Genomic DNA, 7267 nt, shown 5'->3' with positions numbered 1-7267 from the left:
TTGAATTCTCACTCCAAGATAGGATCTGCCCTCTCTTCCTCCCGGCCCCAGGTTGTTTTATTTCTATTGTGGCTTTTGTGTGAAATGAGAGCACAGCCTCTTCTTGAGCTGATGCCAAAGGCAGGGACGGTGGATTTCTTGACATGGCCAACTCATTCAATGCAAGGTGCGTGAGCATCAAAGAAGACCAGTTGACTTTTGAGATATTACTCTTTCTTTTTCTTGACTGGGGGGGGAGGGAGAGTCTAGCTCCAAGCCCACACCTCCCTCAAACACTCTCCCCCCCCTCCCCATTTTTCTGCAGCCGTCGGAGCAGACGGAATAATCTCCTTTGGCCAGCCGAGTCGCCTTCCAAGCGGGTCAAGTCAATTAGCGATATAACGTACGACAGGTTTTATTTTTTAAAAGGGGCTCTAATTAAAGTTTTGATACAAGGCCCCTGCGAACCAAACAATCTGTCTTTGAGGGATTCATATTATCTAGAAATTGATTTTAACTTAAGCGCTAATTTATAGGCTGTCCCCTTCAATAAACGTGATTCCTTGGGAGATATTAAAATCTCTTTGCCCCAGATAATGTAGCCCCCTGTTTCATAAGGAGGGGGGAAAGATGCTTAAAACAAAGCAGATGAGAGCTGTTATCTAAAGATTCCAACAGGCATGTCAATCCAGGGTTTTCTTTCATTTGGGGGCAGGAATATAGTACCTAGGGACGCGATGGCTCAATGGCTAAGATGCTGAGCTTGTCGATTGAAACGTTGGCAGTTCGGCGGTTCGAATCCCTAGTGCCGCGTAACGGGGTGAGCTCCCATGATTTGTCCCAGCTTCTGCCAACCTAGCAGTTCGAAAGTACATAAAAAAAATGCAAGTAGAAAAATAGGGACCACCTTTGGTGGGAAGGGAACAGCGTTCCGTGCGCCTTTGGCGTTGAGTCATGCCGGCCACATGACCACGGAGACGTCTTCGGACAGCGCTGGCTCTTCGGCTTTGAAACGGAGATCAGCACCGCCCCCTAGAGTCGGGAACGACTAGCACATACATGCGAGGGGAATCTTTACCTTTACCTTTATATGATACCTATTTAAAAAATGTGGGTCTGTGCATGGAATCCTTTACAGATCTCCTTGTGCCTGGCGTTGGATACGCAAAATTAACCTCATGGATCTATAAAAGCTGTGATCTTTCTTTTTCTTACGGTGCTGAACTCAATAAACCCATCAAAGGACAATTCAAGTTTTCTTTCTTGCAACTATTCAAATGGTGTGCGAAGTAAGCGTTCGGTGTTCACCTGCATATACCGCCTTAAATAAGCATGAATTATTTACCGGTAATTTAATTTGTGGGTCTAAGAATTGCGTATTGGTCCTTGCATTAGCAAAGCCACTATCCGTTTAAAACATTTATCTACCTGTTTGGGTTCCCCCAAAATTTAACAAAACAGAACGTTAGCCACAAATACAAAAACGAAACATGAAATAGCGAAACGAACAATACAAGAATTGCGTGGAGAGGAAGAAAAGCCCTGGCAAAAAGAAAAAAAATAAAAATGCACAGCACCGCGAACAAATAATTACAAATATTTGCAAGGTTGAAAATTCTTCACAGTTCACTAGTCCTTTAGGGAGGGAAAAATAGGTCAGTTCAATAGAATTTTCACTGGATCGTGGCTGTTAAGAGGAGCGAGAGAGACACAGAGAGAGACAAAACGATGCCATACAAAACCTGAAGGGCAAATTGTAGGAGAACGGGGTTTCTAGGAATGAAATAGTACGCTGTCATTTCCAAAGAGATGTCAGAGTGGTCTCTCTCTCTCTCTCACTCCCTCTACCAGATCCAGGAGGTGGACTTATGTACGTTGTGATTTGCTGCCCTGATTAAAACCGGGAGCTGAGTGCTAATAGTGTCTTAGCAAAGGGGAAAGGATCCAGAGGCTTGATTTAGAAGTCCATAACTTGATTTAGAAGTCCAGAGGCTTTGCAAAAGACATAACCAGCACTCAGATAAAGTGGGGGAAGGACCAGGTAGATAATTAAAATGGAGGGAGGGAGGCAGGGAGGGAGGGAGGGAGGAAGGAAGGAAAGAGAGGGAAGGAAGGAAGGAAATGGAGGGAAGGAGGAAGAAAGGAGAGGGAGGAAGGAAGGAAGGAAGGAAAGAAGGAGAGGGAGGGAGGGAGGGAGGAAGGAAGGAGAGGGAGGGAGAGAGGAAGAAAGGGGAGGGAGGGAGGAGAGGGAGGAAGGGAGGGAGGAAAGTGAGGGAGGGAGAGAGGGAGGGAGGAAGGAGAGGGAGGGAGGAAGAAAGGAGAGAGAGGGAGGGAGGAAGGAAGAAGAGGGGGGGAGAGAGGAAGGAAGGAGAGGAAGAGAGGAAAAGGAGGAAATGGAGGGAGGAGAGAGGGAGGAAGGAAGGAAGGAAGGAAGGAGAGGGAGGGAGGAAGTAAAGAAGGAAGGAAGGAGAGGGAGGGAGGGAGGGAGGAAGGAAGGAAGGAAGGAAGGAAGGAAGGAAGGAAATGGAGGGAGAGGGAGGAAGGAAAGAAGGAAGGAAGGAGAGGGAGGGAGGGAGGGAGGGAGGAAGGAAGGAAGGAAGGAAGGAAGGAAGGAAGGAAGGAAGGAAGGAAGGAAGGAAGGAAGGAAGGAAGGAAGATATATGTTTTCCATACATGATTGGTAGAAAAAGAAGGCCTTTCGTGACCGTTTTCGTTCCCCCATGTGCTGAGGTTCCCCAACCGGAATTCACCTGCATTTTCCTTCTGTGCTCAGCCGTGAATCCTTGGCCTGCCCTACACAATACGCAATACACAATACACCTTACGCAAGAGGATCGATGAAGCAGCCTGCTTGTTGTTGGCCAGTTGGGCCTTAATGGAGGCTCCGTTCGGTTGCCTTGCAAGTTATTTTACACATGGCATTAATAATTAACTCCCCTCTGGACACCATCCAGGGCAGAGTAAAGTGCATTTAAGTGCCCATTGATTTCTCTGGGATCCTTGCCACTCTCCACTTCCCCTGCCCTTTTCCGGAAGTGGGGAGGCGGGTGGGTGGGTTGGAGGGGGAGAAATGGATGGGCTCCCCTTGGATGCCTTTCTCTTGGCCTTGCGCCGAATTCTTGGACCTAACGCGCTCTTCCCGTCAATTTTTCCCGGGGTTGTGATTCATGTGGCTGCGTGCTGTTTCTTTGCCGGCCTGAATTTAGCAACCAGCAAATAAACACCACACAAAGTAAAAACAGACGGCACAACTTCTCCACCCACCAACGTCCAGGTTGCCAAATGTCAGAAGGGGCAGCTCAGCAGCCGTGCCTGAGTTGTCTTCTTCTTCTTCTTCTTCTTCTTCTTCTTCTTCTTCTTCTTCTTCTTCTTCTTCTTCTTCTTCTTCTTCTTCTTCTTCTTCTTCCTTCTTCCTACTTCTTCTTCTTCTGCTTCTTCTCCTCCTTCTCCTTCTCCTTCTTCTTCTTCTTCTCCACCTCCTCCTCCTCCTCCCCTCCCCTTACCCTCCTCCTCCTCCTAAATTCCTCCTATTTATTTCTTCTTCTTCTCCTCCTCCTCCTCTTCTCTTCTTCTTCTCTTCCTCCTCCTCCTCCTATACTCCTCCTATTCATTTCTTCTTCTCCTCCTCCTCCTCTTCTCTTCTTCTTCTTCTTCTCCTCCTCCTCCTCCTCCTTTTCTTCTTCTCTTCCTCCTCCTCCTCCTCCCCTCCCCTTACCCTCCTCCTCCTATACTCCACCTATTCATTTCTTCTCCTCCTCCTCCTCCTCCTCCTCCTCTTCCCTTCTTCTTCTTCTTCTTCTTCTTCTTCTTCTTCTTCTTCTTCCTCTTCCTCTTCCTTCTTCCTACTTCTTCTTCTTCTGCTTCTTCTCCTCCTTCTCCTTCTCCTTCTTCTTCTTCTCCACCTCCTCCTCCTCCTCCTCCCCTCCCCTTACCCTCCTCCTCCTCCTAAACTCCTCCTATTTATTTCTTCTTCTCCTCCTCCTCCTCCTCTTCTCTTCTTCTTCTTCTCTTCCTCCTCCTCCTCCTCCTATACTCCTCCTATTCATTTCTTCTTCTTCTCCTCCTCCTCCTCTTCTCTTCTTCTTCTTCTCCTCCTCCTCCTCCTCTTTTCTTCTTCTTCTCTTCCTCCTCCTCCTCCTCCCTTCCCCTTACCCTCCTCCTCCTATACTCCACCTATTCATTTCTCCTCCTCCTCCTCCTCCTCCTCCTCCTCCTCCTCCTCCTCCTCCTCCTCTTCCCTTCTTCTTCTTCTTCTTCTTCTTCTTCTTCTTCTTCTTCTTCTTCTTCTTCTTCTTCTTCTGTTTGATTTAAATCTGATGAAGGATCAGATCCTGGTGATCCAGACGGGGCGTGTAAAAAGATAATTTCGCAGAGAAAGAATGGGGAAATTGAGATACCGGTCGTTTTATTTTTGTGTTGTAGTTCTGCATGCCTGCTAAGACATTGATTTCTTCCATGGATGTTTTCATTGAAGAGAAGGATTCAAACCAGGGAGCACAGCACAAGCTCCTCACCCCCAATTTAAATTCTTCATGTAACTCAAGAGAGGTTTTATCCAGTGGTGAAATCCAATTTTTGTTACTACCGGTTCTGTGGGTGTGGCTTGGTGGGCGTGGCAGGGGAAGGATAGAATAGAATAGAATAGAATAGAATAGAGTAGAGGAGAGTAGAGGAGAGTAGAGGAGAGTAGAGGAGAGTAGAGTAGAGTAGAGTAGAGGAGGAGAGGAGAGGAGAGGAGAGGAGAGGAGAGGAGAGGAGAGGAGAGGAGAGAGGATGGAATGAGAGGGGAGGGGAGGAGAGGGGAGAAGAGAAGGAGAGAAGGGGGAAGAGTACAGGAGAGGGAGAGAAGGGGAAAGAGAGGAGGGGAGGGGAAAATGTAGAATAGAATAGAATAGAATAGAATAGAATAGAATAGAATAGAATAGAATAGAATAACAGAGTTGGAAGGGACCTTGGAGGTCTTCTAGTCCAACCCCCTGCTCAGGCTAAATCCTTCCATTCCCCACCATCCAGTCAGAGCTGAAGAAGCTTCTCGGATGAGAAGCGAAACGTCTTCAAAAAAAAAAAAAAAAACCCAGAAAGTCCAGCCGCCACTTAAAGAAAGAAAAGCACCCCTTTTTTTTTTTTCCAAGCTCAAACTAGATGATGTTTTTTGGTCCGGTGCTTTTTAAAAGCGAGGCGTGTGGCCATTTTGGAATTTTTATTTTAAAAAAATACACTTTTTTTTTTTAATTGTTTTATGATTACACATAGAGGAAACAGGCTGACAATGGCCAGGAGACTTTTTTATAATAATAATAATAAAAAAAAACAATCTCTGGAAACATTTGAAAAGCTAGAAATCATTTAGAAATCATTCTTTATGAGCCCATCGCTCCTGGAAAGAGGGGAGGGGAAGGTCAAATGACAAGATTTCCCTCCCGGCTTCCTGGAATTCTTGCATTTTTTCACTGTGAGAACATGGTATGTGCGAGTGTGTGTGTGTGTGTGTGTGTGTGTGTGTGTGTGTGTGTGTGTGTATGTGTGTGTGTGTTTCAAAGCTTTCTGCTCGATGCTTCCTGTCTGACATGATCCCGGGAGAATGCCGAAAGCATGAGCTAAAATAATTCACCCAGCACCTTTCCCTGGTGTCGCAGCCATAATGGCCACAAAAAAGAAAAACTGGAGCAAAAACTTCCCTCCTGAAAAAATGGAGTTGTATGCAGGCATTCCTCAACTTACGACCGTTCGCTTAGTGGCCCTTCATTGCTAATCTTATTCTGCCATTGCTCTCCTCGGCATGGCGCAGTTATAAGGTATTATCATAAAATAATTCGTGGGCATTGATTGCAAAGTTCTAGAAGGGGTACGCTAGGGACGCGGCGGCTCGGTGGCTAAGACGCTGAGCTTGTCCATCGAAAGGACAGGAGTTCAGCGGTTCGAATCCCTGACGCTGCGTAATGGGGTGAGCTCCCGTGACTTGTCCCAGCTTCTGCCAACCTAGCAGTTCGAAAGCACGTAAAAAAATGCAAGTAGAAAAATAGGGACCACCTTTGGTGGGAAAGGATAAGGAGTTCCGTGCGCCTTTGGCGTTGAGTCATGCCGACCACATGACCACGGAGACGCGCTGGCTCTTCAGCTTTGAAACGGAGATGAGCACCGCCCCCTAGAGTCAGGAACGACTAGCACATATGTGCGAGGGGAACTTTTACCTTTAAGAGATGAAAGGTACAGATAGTCCTGGACTTACAAACATCTACTCAGTGACTCTTAATTGCTAATCTTATTGTATAACTGCTCTCCTCGACTTGGTACCGTTAAAAATATCATAATAAAATAATTACCAAAAAAAAATCGAAAAGGGGCCAGGTAATCCTCGATGTACAATCGTCCGCTTAGTGACCGTACAAAGTTACGACAACCCTGGAAAAAAAGGGACTTGCCACTGTTTTTCACACTTAACAACCGTTGCACTATCCCTGTGATCCTAATTTTGAATTCCTGGCAACCAGCTCATATTTACGGTGGTCGGAAAGGTGATTAAAATACCCTTGGTTGATAACTAGGACGCTGGCAGCAACCTGTATCAACCATTAGCACCAGTCAATGGTATTTGTGATGCATTTTTTTTTTTTTTGCTTTAATTTATATGCTGCCCTTCTCCGGAGACTCAGGGCGTCTTACAATGCGTTAAGCAATAGCCTTCATACTTTTGTATATTTATACAAAATCAGCTTATTGCCGCCACAATCTGGGTTCTCATTTCACCTACCTTTGAAAGGATGGAAGGCTGAGTCAACCTTGAGCCTGGTGAGATTTGAACTTGCAGTAATTGCAAGCAGCAGTTGTTAATAACAGTGCTTTAGTCCACTGTACTACAGGCTCAAGGTCCAGTTGACTGAGTTTCATTTTTAATGAATAAAAGAGAAGAATAATAATAATAATAATAATAATAATAATAATAATAATAATAATGCAAAATAATACAAAATAATACTGCAAAAAACTGCGCTACTTGGAACATCGTACATCTCAAGAAGGTACTTGGTTGATCGCTAGGACGCTGGCAGCAATCCGTATCAACCATTAGCACCACTCAATGGTATTTGTGACGCATTTTTAAATGTCCAGTTGACTGAGTTTCATGTTTAATAAATAAAGTAAATAATAATAACAATAACAACAACAACAACACTGGCCTTAGCCGGTGTCATTACTCTGGGTTGACCGCGTGCAACAGACCAAACAGCAGATAAAAAATAGCAATATTAGTTCTTTTTTTTTTTTTTCCCCCTCATAAAAGAAGAGA

Source organism: Pantherophis guttatus, chromosome 12 (genome assembly GCF_059756535.1).
Source record: "Pantherophis guttatus breed Tessera chromosome 12, ASM5975653v1, whole genome shotgun sequence".
NCBI lineage: Eukaryota > Metazoa > Chordata > Lepidosauria > Squamata > Colubridae > Pantherophis > Pantherophis guttatus.
Note: the sequence above shows the minus strand (reverse complement) of the source record.